Genomic DNA, 12531 nt, shown 5'->3' with positions numbered 1-12531 from the left:
CAGTTCGTCGCCTATCCTGTTTCACCAGTCCACTCAGCCTATGACGTCCACATCTGTAATGAGGAGTAGCTGCCCCACCTCTCGACGTCTGGACATGGTTTCGCCTCGGTTTGGCTACCTACATCTACATCTACATACATACTCCGCAATCCACCATACGGTGCGTGGCGGGGGGTACCTTGTAGCACAACTAGCATCTTCTCTCCCTGTTCCACTCCGAAACAGAACGAGGGAAAAATGACTGCCTATATGCCTCTGTACGAGCCCTAATCTCTCTTATCTTTCTGGTCTTTGCGCGAAATATAAGTTGGAGATAGTAAAACTGTACTACAATCAGCCTCAAATGCTGGTTCTCTAAATTTACTCAGTAGCGATTCAAGAAAAGAACGCCTCCTTTCTTCCAGAGTCTCCAACCCGAGTTCCTGAAGCATTTCCGTAACACTCGCGTGATGATCAACCAGTAATAAATCTAGCAGCCCGCCTCTGAAATGCTTCTATGTCCTTCATCAATCCGACTTGATAGGGATCCCAAACGCTCGAGCAGTACTCAAGAATAGGTCGTATTAGTGTTTTATAAGCGGTCTCCTTTTCAGATGAACCACATCTTCGCAAAATTCTACCAATGAACCCAAGACGACTATCCGCCTTCCCCACAACTGCCATTACATGCTTGTCCCACTTCATATCGCTCTGCAATGTTACGCCCAAATATTTAATCGGCGTGACTGTGTCAAGCACTACACCACTAGTGGAGTATTCAAACATTACAGGATTCTTTTTCCTTTTCATATGCATTAATTTACATTTATCTGTATTTAGAGTTAGCTGCCATTCTTTACACCAATCACAAATCTAGCCCAAGTCATCTTGTATCCTCCTACAGTCACTCAGCAACAACAACGACAACTTCCTCTACACCACAGCATCGACCGTAAACAGCCGCACATTGCTATCCAACCTATCCAAATGATCATTTATGTAGATAGAAAACAACAGCGGACCTACTACACTTCCCTGGGGCACTCCAGATGATACCCTCACCTCCGATGAACACTCACCATCGAGGACAACGTCCTCTGTTCTATTACTTGAGAAGTCTTCGAGCTACTCACATACTTGGGAACCAATCCCATATGCTCGAACCTTAGTTAAAAGTCTGCAGTGGGGCACAGAGTCAAACGCTTTCCGGAAATCAAGGAATATGGCATCCGTCTGATACCCTTCATCAAAGTGGTTCAAATGGCTCTGAGCAGTATGGATCTGAGGTCATCTGTCCCCTAGAACTTAGAACTACTTACACCCAACTAACCTAAGGACATCACACACATCCACGCCCGAGGCAGGATTCGAACCTGCGACCGTAGCGGTCGCGCGGTTCCAGACTGACGGGCCTAGAATCGCTTGGTCACACGGCCGGCTACCCTTCATCCATGGTTGGCAAGATATCATGTGAAAAAAGGGCGAGTTGCGTTTCGCAGGAGCGATGCTTTCTACAGCCGTGCTGATGCATGGACAGCAACTTCTCTGTCTCAAGGAAATTCATTGTATTCGAACTGCGAGTATGCTCGAGAATCCTGCAACCACCTGCCGAAGACACCACGGTACTCTCTGAAGACGCGACAAGTTGTGCAGTCGTGCCGAGGCTCTGGGCCAACGCAATCTGTCCTCGGTAGATCGAACACCTTTCCAGTTCTACAAACGGACAGCACGCTCACTCTTACTACATGCACCGTGCGATTGACTCACTAACAGTCACTCCTCTCAACGTGGTGCTGCCATCGCCTGCTCGCGTCGTATACCGATAGTATATCTTCTGGCTGATCACTATATATCGATAGAAAGGAAGTTCGGTTGTTGCCTCTGCCAGACGTCTCACCCATGGAGAACGTCTCGAAATGGGTTGCCTAGCGACGGGCACGCAACGAGTGGTCGCCTGCTACCTCTGGCACATATTGGAATGAAATTACAATGAAATGAAAACCATTAGCTGCTTACAGGCGTTGACATACGTCAACGGGGACAGATGAAATTGTGTGCCCCTACCGGGACTCGAACCAGAGATCTCCTGCTCACATGGCATACGCTCTATCCATCTGAGCAACCGAGGACACAGAGGATATCGCGACTGCAGGGAATTATCTCTGGCACGCCTCCCGCGAGACTTACATTCTCAACGTATTAACCCGCACTACATTCGTACTGCCCCTGGCCCATTCTACTCATTACTGGCTACGCGTTGCCGATTCCCGTAAGAGTTCGGGCACTGTTTGTGCAACCGCACAGAAGAAGACGGTCAGGTGGCCGGTGAGCCTTATTATATATACACTCCTGGAAATGGAAAAAAGAACACATTGACACCGGTGTGTCAGACCCACCATACTTGCTGCGGACACTGCGAGAGGGCTGTACAAGCAATGATCACACGCACGGCACAGCGGACACACCAGGAACCGCGGTGTTGGCCGTCGAATGGCGCTAGCTGCGCAGCATTTGTGCACCGCCGCCGTCAGTGTCAGCCAGTTTGCCGTGGCCTACGGAGCTCCATCGCAGTCTTTAACACTGGTAGCATGCCGCGACAGCGTGGACGTGAACCGTATGTGCGGTTGACGGACTTTGAGCGAGGGCGTATGGTGGGCATGCGGGAGGCCGGGTGGACGTACCGCCGAATTGCTCAACACGTGGGGCGTGAGGTCTCCACAGTACATCGATGTTGTCGCCAGTGGTCGGCGGAAGGTGCACGTGCCCGTCGATCTGGGACCGGACCGCAGCGACGCACGGATGCACGCCAAGACCGTAGGATCCTACGCAGTGCCGTAGGGGACCGCACCGCCACTTGCCAGCAAATTAGGGACACTGTTGCTCCAGGTGTATCGGCGAGGACCATTCGCAACTGTCTCCATGAAGCTGGGCTACGGTCCCGCACACCGTTAGGCCGTCTTCCGCTCACGCCCCAACATCGTGCAGCCCGCCTCCAGTGGTGTCGCGACAGGCGTGAATGGAGGGACGAATGGAGACGTGTCGTCTTCAGCGATGAGAGTCGCTTCTGCCTTGGTGCCAATGATGGTCGTATGCGTGTTTGGCGCCGTGCAGGTGAGCGCCACAATCAGGACTGCATACGACCGAGGCACACAGGGCCAACACCCGGCATCATGGTGTGGGGAGCGATCTCCTACACTGGCCGTACACCTCTGGTGATCGTCGAAGGGACACGGAATAGTGCACGGTACATCCAAACCGTCATCGAACCCATCGTTCTACCACTCCTAGACCGGCAAGGGAACTTGCTGTTCCAACAAGACAATGCACGTCCGCATGTATCCCGTGCCACCCAACGTGCTCTAGAAGGTGTAAGTCAACTACCCTGGCCAGCAAGGTCTCCGGATCTGTCCCCCATTGAGCATGTTTGGGACTGGATGAAGCGTCGTCTCACGCGGTCTGCACGTCCAGCACGAACGCTGGTCCAACTGAGGCGCCAGGTGGCAAGCCGTTCCACAGGACTACATCCAGCATCTCTACGATCGTCTCCATGGTAGAATAGCAGCCTGCATTGCTGCGAAAGGTGGATATGCACTGTACTAGTGTCGACATTGTGCACGCTCTGTTGCCTGTGTCTATGTGCCTGTGGTTCTGTCAGTGTGATCATGTGATGTATCTGACCCCAGGAATGTGTCAATAAAGTTTCCCCTTCCTGGGACAATGAATTCACGGTGTTCTTATTTCAGTTTCCAGGAGTGTATAAAGCATTAACGAGACGTTCTTGTTTGGCATAGGTAGTCCATGTTTCCAATGCATACGTAAGGATGCCGAGGACGCAAGTTTGATATACAAGAATTTTTGTGCTCAAAGAGAGTTGTTGTTCTTCCAAACACGTGTAGGGAGTTTGCCAAAAGTTGTCGTAGCTCTTCCAATGCGAGCATCAATTTCCTTGTCAATACCTGGTGTGATATTCCATCCTCGGAGTAACGTGGAAGGACCGAGCGAGCAACGAAGCAGTGCTATCTAAAACTAACTGCAACAGTATTTCAGCTATCTTGAAGCAGAGACGACTCCGCTGGCTGGGACACGTCCACCGTATCGATCCTGACAGATTACCAAGTGAGGTGATGCTTGGAGAGATCTCTATAGCCAAAAGACCAGAGTGGCTTGATGATATATCATCTGGAATGTCGAAGCATGATGAAGGCTTGTTAGACAGATTATGGCAGAAAAAGCTTCGCAATGCTACCACTAATCCTGCCACAGCAGCCAGATATACTTGTGACAATTGTGGCAAGAGATGCCGTGCTGCCATGAAAAAATGCAACCCATAAACACACAGACACTGCAATAATCATCTACCAAGAGGTCGTGGCCTCACCGGCCACTTGACCATCTTATTCTTTTGTGCGGTTGCACAAACAGTGCCTGAACTCTTACGGGATCCGGCAACGCGCCGCGAGTAATGAGTATAATAGGCGGGGACACTACGAATGTAGTGCGAGACAATACGTTGAGAATGTGGGTTTCGCGGGAGGCGTGCCAGAGAAAAACCCGTACAGTCGCGATATCTTCTGTGTCCTCGGTGGCTCAGATGGATAGAGCGTCTGCCATGTAAGCAGGAGGTCCCGGGTTCGAGTCCCGGTCGGGGCAAACATTTTCATCTGTCCCCTTGACGTATGTCATGCCTGTAAGCAGCTAAGGGTTTTCATTTCATTGTCATTTCATTCTACCATCTTAGTATATGTACATATTGGAATGATATCCGTCGTGCTAGGTCCTTTCCACCCTATGTCCAGCTGTGTTCCCAACTGTGCAACTGACGACTGAATTTTATTCGGAAAAAGAGTGCGTCCGAAAAGCCATGGTGCAGTTACGAACGCTTGATGTGGCTATAAGAATCGAAACACAATTTTAAAAATTGAGCTGTATTGGTAAGTATCGCAAAGAGTTTCTGTAGTATGATGTTCAGTGATGTGTGCATACGGGTCGTGACACTACACGAGGAACTGAGTAGTGGCAGCAGACCAGGCCACGTCAATAGAAATGTGAACGGCGCAGAGGAGAAAGTTCAGCTTATTCTGTGGCTTGCTAAATTCTAGTATGTGACCAATGTCCAAAGTTATTAACGTTGCTTGTACAACGGAGAGCCAACACACAAGAATAACATTAATCGGCGGTATAATAAGTCGGCAAAAATCCGTATGAGCTATAAGGACCACAACTTTACTTCTGACGTTTTCTCTCGGAGTTATAGGCTTTCTTGTGATACCGGCAATATTTTTCGAATTTTCGACAGCTCAATATTATCTCAGCTGCTTTTCCGAAAGATTTCATATAATCTTATACGCAATATACACTATTGGCCATTAAAATTGCTACACCAAGAAGAAATGCAGATGATAAACGGGTATTCATTGGACAAATATGTTGTACTAGAACTGACATGTGATTACATTTTCATGCAGTTTCGCTGCATACATCCTGAGAAATCAGTACCCAGAACAACCACCTCTGGCCGTAATAAGGGCCCTGATACGCCTGGGCATTTAGTCAAACAGAGCTTCGATGGCCTGTACAGATACAGCTGCCCATGCAGCTTCAACACGATACCACAGTTCATCAAGAGAAGTGGCTGGCGTATTGTGACGAGCAAGTTGCTCCGCTACCATTGATTAGACGTATTCAATAGGTGTGACCAATGGCACCCCATAACACCACGCCAGGTGATACGCCAAAATGACGATGACGAATACAAGCTTCCAATGTGCGTTCACCGCGACGTCGCCAAACACGGTTGCTACCATCATGATGCTGTAAACAGAATCAGGATTCATCCGGAAAAATGACGTTTTGCCATTCGTGCACCCAGGTTCGTCGTTGTGTACACCATGGCAGGCGCTCCTGTCTGTGATGCAGCGTCAAGGGTAACCGCAGCCATTGTCTCCGAGCTGATAGTCCATGCTGCTGCAAACGTCGTCGAACTGTTCGTGCAGATGGTTGTTGACTTCCAAACGTCCCCATCTGTTGACTCAGGGATCGAGATGTGGTTGCACGATCCGTTACAGCCATGCGGATAAGATGCCTGTCATCTCGACTGCTAGTGATACGTGGGCGTTGGGTTCCAGCACGGTGTTCCCTATTGCCCTCCTGAACCCACCGATTCAATATTCTGCTAACAGTCATTGGATCTCGACCAACGCGAGCAGCAATGTCGCGATACGATAAACCGCAGTCGCGATAGGCTACAATCCGACCTTTATCAAAGTCGGAAACGTGATGGTACGCATTTCTCTTCCTTACACGAGGCATCACAACAACGTTCCACCAGGCAATGCCGGTCAACTGCTGTTTGTGTATGAGAAATCGGTTGGAAACTTTCCTCATGTCAGCACGTTTTAGGTGTCGTCACCGGAGCCAACCTTGTGTGAATGTTCTGAAAAGCTAGTCACTTGCACATCACAGCATCTTCTTCGTGTCGGTTAAATTTCGCGCCTGTAGCACGCCATCTTCGTGGTGTAGCAATGGCCAGTAGTGTATTTCAAGCTAAAATGTATGAATAGTAATCATTATTCGCGAATGAAACAAGGAGTCGACGAGGAAGAAGGCAAATCTCATACGAGAGCCACTAAGGTAGAGCTTCACCCGGTCTGTGATATCAAAATGTCAACAACACGATAAGCAGCTGGGCCCGTCGCAGCTGCGTGCGTTAGTTGACAGACCCGGCGTCGCCATCGACTGGAAAAAAGTTAGGGTGCCTTTCTGTCCAGGTGAGTTCTCGCTCTGGAGGCCTTAACCTTGAAACCATCCAGTCTCCTCTATATCTCTTTTGTTACGCAGTAACCGGCTAGTCTAAATCTCTTTTGTTAAGCAACCTTCCATTTTACAATAACCTATGAATCCTTCACTTTGGATTTTTTAAAATAACAACAAATGAAATCTTCCCTTTGAAATTAATTCTATTTCTTCATCTTCGCATACAAATTTAAATGCTGCTTATTAAAAGTTATTTTCTCAGTAAATTCGACGAGACATAGAATGTGTCGTCGTCGTGGCCCTCAGTCGATACCTGAAATAACCCAAAACTGTTCCTTACCTTTTTTGCTGTTACTGGATCGCCATCTGACTGCTACATCGAACTGCGACATGAATATGCATGAGAGCATGTCATTCTCAATGGAGAGAAGTCTTTCAAAGTAAGAGTGATTTCAGGTGTGCAGCAGGGGAGTGTCGTAGGACAGTTCCTATGCACAGTACACATAAACGACCTTGTGGATGACATCGGAAGCTCATTGAGGCTTTTTGCGCATGATGCTATGGTATATCGAGAGGTTGTACTCGTAACAATGGAAAATTGTACTGAAATGCAGGAGGACCTGAAGCAAATTGACGCATGGTGCAGGGAATGTCAATTGAATCTCAATGTAGACAAGAGTAATGTGCTGCGAATACATAGAAAGAAAGGTCCTTTATAATTTAGGTACAATACGGCAGGTCAGCAACTGGAAGCAGTTGATTCCATAAATTATCTAGGAGTACGCATTAAGAGTGATTTAAAATGGAATGATCATATAAAGTTGATCGTCGGTAAAGCAGATGCCAGACAGATTCATTGGGATAATCCTAAGAAAATGCAATCCGAAAACAGAGGAAGTAGGTTACAGTACGTTTGTTCGCCCATTGCTTGAATACTGCTCAGCAGTGTGGGATCCGTACCAGATAGGGTTGATAGAAGAGATGGAGAAGATCCAAGGGAGAGCAGCGCGCTTCGTTACAGTATCATTTAGTAATCGCGAAAGGCATACGCAAATGATAGATAAACTCCAGTGGAAGACTCTGCAGGAGAGACGCTCAGTAGCTCGGTACGGGCTTTTGTTGAAGTTTCGAGAACATACCTTCACCGACGAGTCAAGCAGTATATTGCTCCCTCCTACGTATATCTCGCGAAGAGACCATGAGGATAAAATCAGAGAGATTAGAGCCCACACAGAGGCATACCGACAATCCTTGTTTCCACGAACAATACGAGACTGTTATAGAAGGGAGAACCGATAGAGGTACTCAAGGTACCCTCCGCCACACACCGTCAGGTGGCTTGCGGAGTACGGATGTAGATGTAGAATATACTTACTCTGTTTTAGTATACTCTACTAGCTGCTGGTGGTATGTCATAATAAGTGGCTGTATTTATTACCAAAGCTGATGTTATTCTTTAATAGCAAAGCTGACGTCATTCTTTAACTAATTTGACTTAAGTTACGTAATTCATAGTTAAACTTTTTCTTGACAATAATAAAATTTTACGAAGTTTTACTTTGATGGTTTTTGAGAAGGATTATAATCAGTATTGCATTATTGCTGGCAAAAATTTATTATATTCTGAATGAAATGATTTTACAAACGTTCAAATCGGACTTACTTTTTACAATAATCTTACAACTAGCATTGCGCAAACATACCTTCAGTAGTCTTGAGTTTGTCAAAAAAAGTAATTCAATAATATTAGTTCCTCTTATGACAATAGTTAGATAATGTCTCTGTACATCCGTTTATAATCTCTTGTAAATCATAGCTGGTGGCTGGCAGGCACACCGCTCCTCTCAACCTCTCGCTTCAGACCTGCTACAGACTCACTTCACATCTCGCTTACTACTGAGTTCCTACGAACGCTAAAGTGCGGTCTCTCCTGCCAACAATGCTTTCTAGTGCAGATAATCCCTGCTACCATTACAAAATGTATCAATGCGCGGTCTTTCCCTTTCTTTTCTTAAAATGTATCCTTACGCGGTCTCTCCCGCCATTTTTAAAATTATATCAGTGTGCGGTTTCTCTTGAGAAGAATACTTTGGTGCAGACGTTCCCCGCTACCACAATTATTTCCAACATGGCGAATATTAATTATTCCTCCTTAATCCTATTAATAAAATATAAACATATTTCATAAATTATGGTTTGACAATAATATACACGTCTTGCAACTTCATCGATTCTACACTCCTGGAAATTGAAATAAGAACACCGTGAATTCATTGTCCCAGGAAGAGGAAACTTAATTGACACATTCCTGGGGTCAGAAACATCACATGATCACACTGACAGAACCACAGGCACATAGACACAGGCAACAGAGCATGCACAATGTCGGCACTAGTACAGTGTATATCCACCTTTCGCAACAATGCAGGCTGCTATTCTCCCATGGAGACGAGCGTAGAGATGCTGGATGTAGTCCTGTGGAACGGCTTGCCATTCCATTTCCACCTGGCACCTCAGTTGGACCAGCGTTCGTGCTGGACGTGCAGACCGCGTGAGACGACGCTTCATCCAGTCCCAAACATGCTCAATGGGGGACAGATCCGGAGACCTTGCTGGCCAGGGTAGTTGACTTACACCTTCTAGAGCACGTTGGGTGGCACGGGATACATGCGGACGTGGATTGTCCTGTTGGAACAGCAAGTTCCCTTGCCGGTCTAGGAATGGTAGAACGATGGGTTCGATGACGGTTTGGATGTACCGTGCACTATTCAGTGTCCCCTCGACGATCACCAGAGGTGTACGGCCAGTGTAGGAGATCGCTCCCCACACGATGATGCCGGGTGTTGGCTCTGTGTGCCTCGGTCGTATGCAGTCCTGATTGTGGCGCTCACCTGCACGGCGCCAAACACGCATACGACCATCATTGGCACCAAGGCAGAAGCGACTCTCATCGCTGAAGACGACACGTCTCCATTCGTCCCTCCATTCACGCCTGTCGCGACACCACTGGAGGCGGGCTGCACGATGTTGGGGCGTGAGCGGAGGACGGCCTAACGGTGTGCGGGACCGTAGCCCAGCTTCATGGAGACGGTTGCGAATGGTCCTCGCCGATACCCCAGGAGCAACAGTGTCCCTAATTTGCTGGCGGTGCGGTCCCCTACGGCACTGCGTAGGATCCTACGGTCTTGGCGTGCATCTGTGCGTCGCTGCGGTCCGGTCCCAGGTCGACGGGCACGTGCACCTTCCGCCGACCACTGGCGACAACATCGATGTACTGTGGAGACCTCACGCCCCACGTGTTGAGCAATTCGGCGGTACGTCCACCCGGCCTCCCGCATGCCCACCATACGCCCTCGCTCAAAGTCCGTCAACCGCACATACGGTTCACGTCCACGCTGTCGCGGCATGCTACCAGTGTTAAAGACTGCGATGGAGCTCCGTATGCCACGGCAAACTGGCTGACACTGACGGCGGCGGTGCACAAATGCTGCGCAGCTAGCGCCATTCGACGGCCAACACCGCGGTTCCTGGTGTGTCCGCTGTGCCGTGCGTGTGATCATTGCTTGTACAGCCCTCTCGCAGTGTCCGGAGCAAGTATGGTGGGTTTGACACACCGGTGTCAATGTGTTCTTTTTTCCATTTCCAGGAGTGTACATCTGACACGGTGGAATTTCGTTGTTAGGTGTGTGGGTATTTCTGGTCTTAGTAACTTTTCTCCCGTTCACTGTTTCATTCGCGAATGGAGCATGCGGAAAAACGACAGTCGACAAACCTCCGTTGAGCTGTAAGGTTACAACTTTGCTAATGCCGATTTAGAGCCTTCCGTCTGAAAAACTTTCACATAATTTACGATTCAAAGTATTCGCCATCGCTGATCACTACTTTCTCCCATCTTTCTGGCAACATAAGAATGCCACGGAGGAAGATCTGGCTTCTGTTGAGGAGATCCACGAATCCATCCAAATGTGCAGTTTTTCATGTGACGGGAGGCGCTTGTCAGCCAGGCCATTTGCCACTGATAGGAAAAGGTAGCAGTCAGACGGAGCAGTGCCTGGAGAATATGGCGGGTTGAATAGGACTTCCAATTTCAACGTTTCCAAGTATGTTTTGACAGCCCCCCAGAACGAGATTTTCACTCTGCAGCGGAGTGTGCGCTGATATGAAACTTCCTGGCATATCAAAACTGTGCGACGGAGCGAGACTTGAACTCGGGACCTTTCCCTCTCGCGGGCAAGTGCTCTACCATCTGAGCTACCCAAGCACGACTCACGTCCTGTCCTCACATTTTTACTTCCGCCAGTATCTCGTCTCCTACCTTCCAGACTTTACAGAAGCTCTCCTGCGAACATTGCAGAACTAGCACTTTCAGGAGTTCGTCTCGGTCCGGCACACAGTTTAAATCTGCCACGAAGTTTCGTAACAGCGAACACTCCGCTGCACAGTGAAAATTTCATTCTGATCTAACGACCGTCCACATTCACAACTGCAAATAAATATCATATATTCCGTAACGGCTATAATGGCTGCAGTGCCTGTTGCTTCGGATATGCGTACATTTCCGAAGTAAAACTGCACCGTACTTCTCATCTACACATACACTGCAATATCGTAATCGTCAGATGTCTGTGAGGGAATTTTGAAGTAATCGGAAAACCACACATGTTTTATTACTTCTCCATGAGCTTTAATTACCCTTTCGAAATTTCTGTTTGGTTTCTTTCACTGTTTGCTTAGTGTACAGATTAAATATTGTCGGATACAGGCTAAAACCCTGTCTCACTACCTTAAATGCGGCTTCACTCTCATGTCGTTTGACTGTCATAGAAGCAGTCTGGTTTCTCTACAAATTCTAGATGACCTTTCAGTATCTGTTTTTTCATCCCTACTACATTCAAAATTTCGGAGAGGTTAGTCCAGTCCATGTAGTAAGAAGCTTTCTCTAAAACTACAAATGCTATAAACTTAGGTTTTATTACTTCAGACTATCTACTAAGATGACTCATAGGGCCAGTACTGACTCTGTTCCTAAATTTCTGCCGAAACCACAAGGTCAGGTTCTACCAGTTTTTCTATACTTCTGTCGATAATTGGTGTGAATATTTTCAAGTATGACTTATTAAACAGACGGTATTTACACCAGTAAGAACCTTCAAATTAGTGATTTGTTTATTAAATAACTAATTTATGTATTTACAGGCAGTACAGGACACATGTTAGTTGTTTAACAGGAATTAATCACTGATTATGCTCTAACTTCAGCAGAACGTAGTTAGGTTGTAAGCAAACATGGACAAATGGTTCAAATGGCTCTGAGCACTATAGGACATAACTTCTGAGGTCATCAGTGCCCTAAAACTTAGAACTACTTAAACCTAACTAAAGACATCACACACATCACTGCCCGAGGCAAGATTCGAACCTGCGATCGTAGCGATCTCGCGGTTCCAGACTGTAGCGCCTAGAACCGCTCGGCCACCACGGCCGGCGCAAACATGGACAGAAATTGCTACAAACTCAAGATGAATAGAAATATTACTTTACCGAGAAAATGGATTATCGACGTTGCAAATAGTTGGACTTTTCCTGAAAATTTTCCAATGAGCCGTAGTCTGTCATTCGCCTTTCCTACAAATGCACCTCCTTTCTATGCAGATTTAATTATTTCATCCATCGTGAAGTACGAAGTATTTCAGCTGTCTAATGTAACTTGTGCTCCAAATAAAGAAATTTTGCAGTTGCTGGCTCTGACATGGATCTCACTAATTTTGAAAGAATATTGTAAAGTCCAAGGGCACTCTT

At 47.3% G+C, this 12531-nt stretch overlaps 2 protein-coding genes and 1 non-coding gene across 5 annotated transcripts in view; 2 read left to right on the top strand and 1 right to left on the bottom strand.

Annotated features, from left to right (window-relative positions):
- LOC126292035 (amyloid-beta-like protein) overlaps positions 1-12531 on the bottom strand; it is a 1795419-nt gene that overhangs the window by 326965 nt on the left and 1455923 nt on the right. The gene's annotated exons all lie outside the window — the stretch shown is intronic.
- LOC126292040 (uncharacterized) overlaps positions 1-12531 on the top strand; it is a 91729-nt gene that overhangs the window by 44401 nt on the left and 34797 nt on the right. The gene's annotated exons all lie outside the window — the stretch shown is intronic.
- Positions 4556-4629, top strand: Trnat-ugu (transfer RNA threonine (anticodon UGU)). Its single transcript has one exon. It is a non-coding gene; the product is annotated as a tRNA-Thr (tRNA).

This window comes from Schistocerca gregaria, chromosome 9 (assembly GCF_023897955.1).
Source record: "Schistocerca gregaria isolate iqSchGreg1 chromosome 9, iqSchGreg1.2, whole genome shotgun sequence".
NCBI classification, from domain to species: domain Eukaryota; kingdom Metazoa; phylum Arthropoda; class Insecta; order Orthoptera; family Acrididae; genus Schistocerca; species Schistocerca gregaria.
Note: the sequence above shows the minus strand (reverse complement) of the source record. Positions and strands in the feature narration are given on the sequence as shown.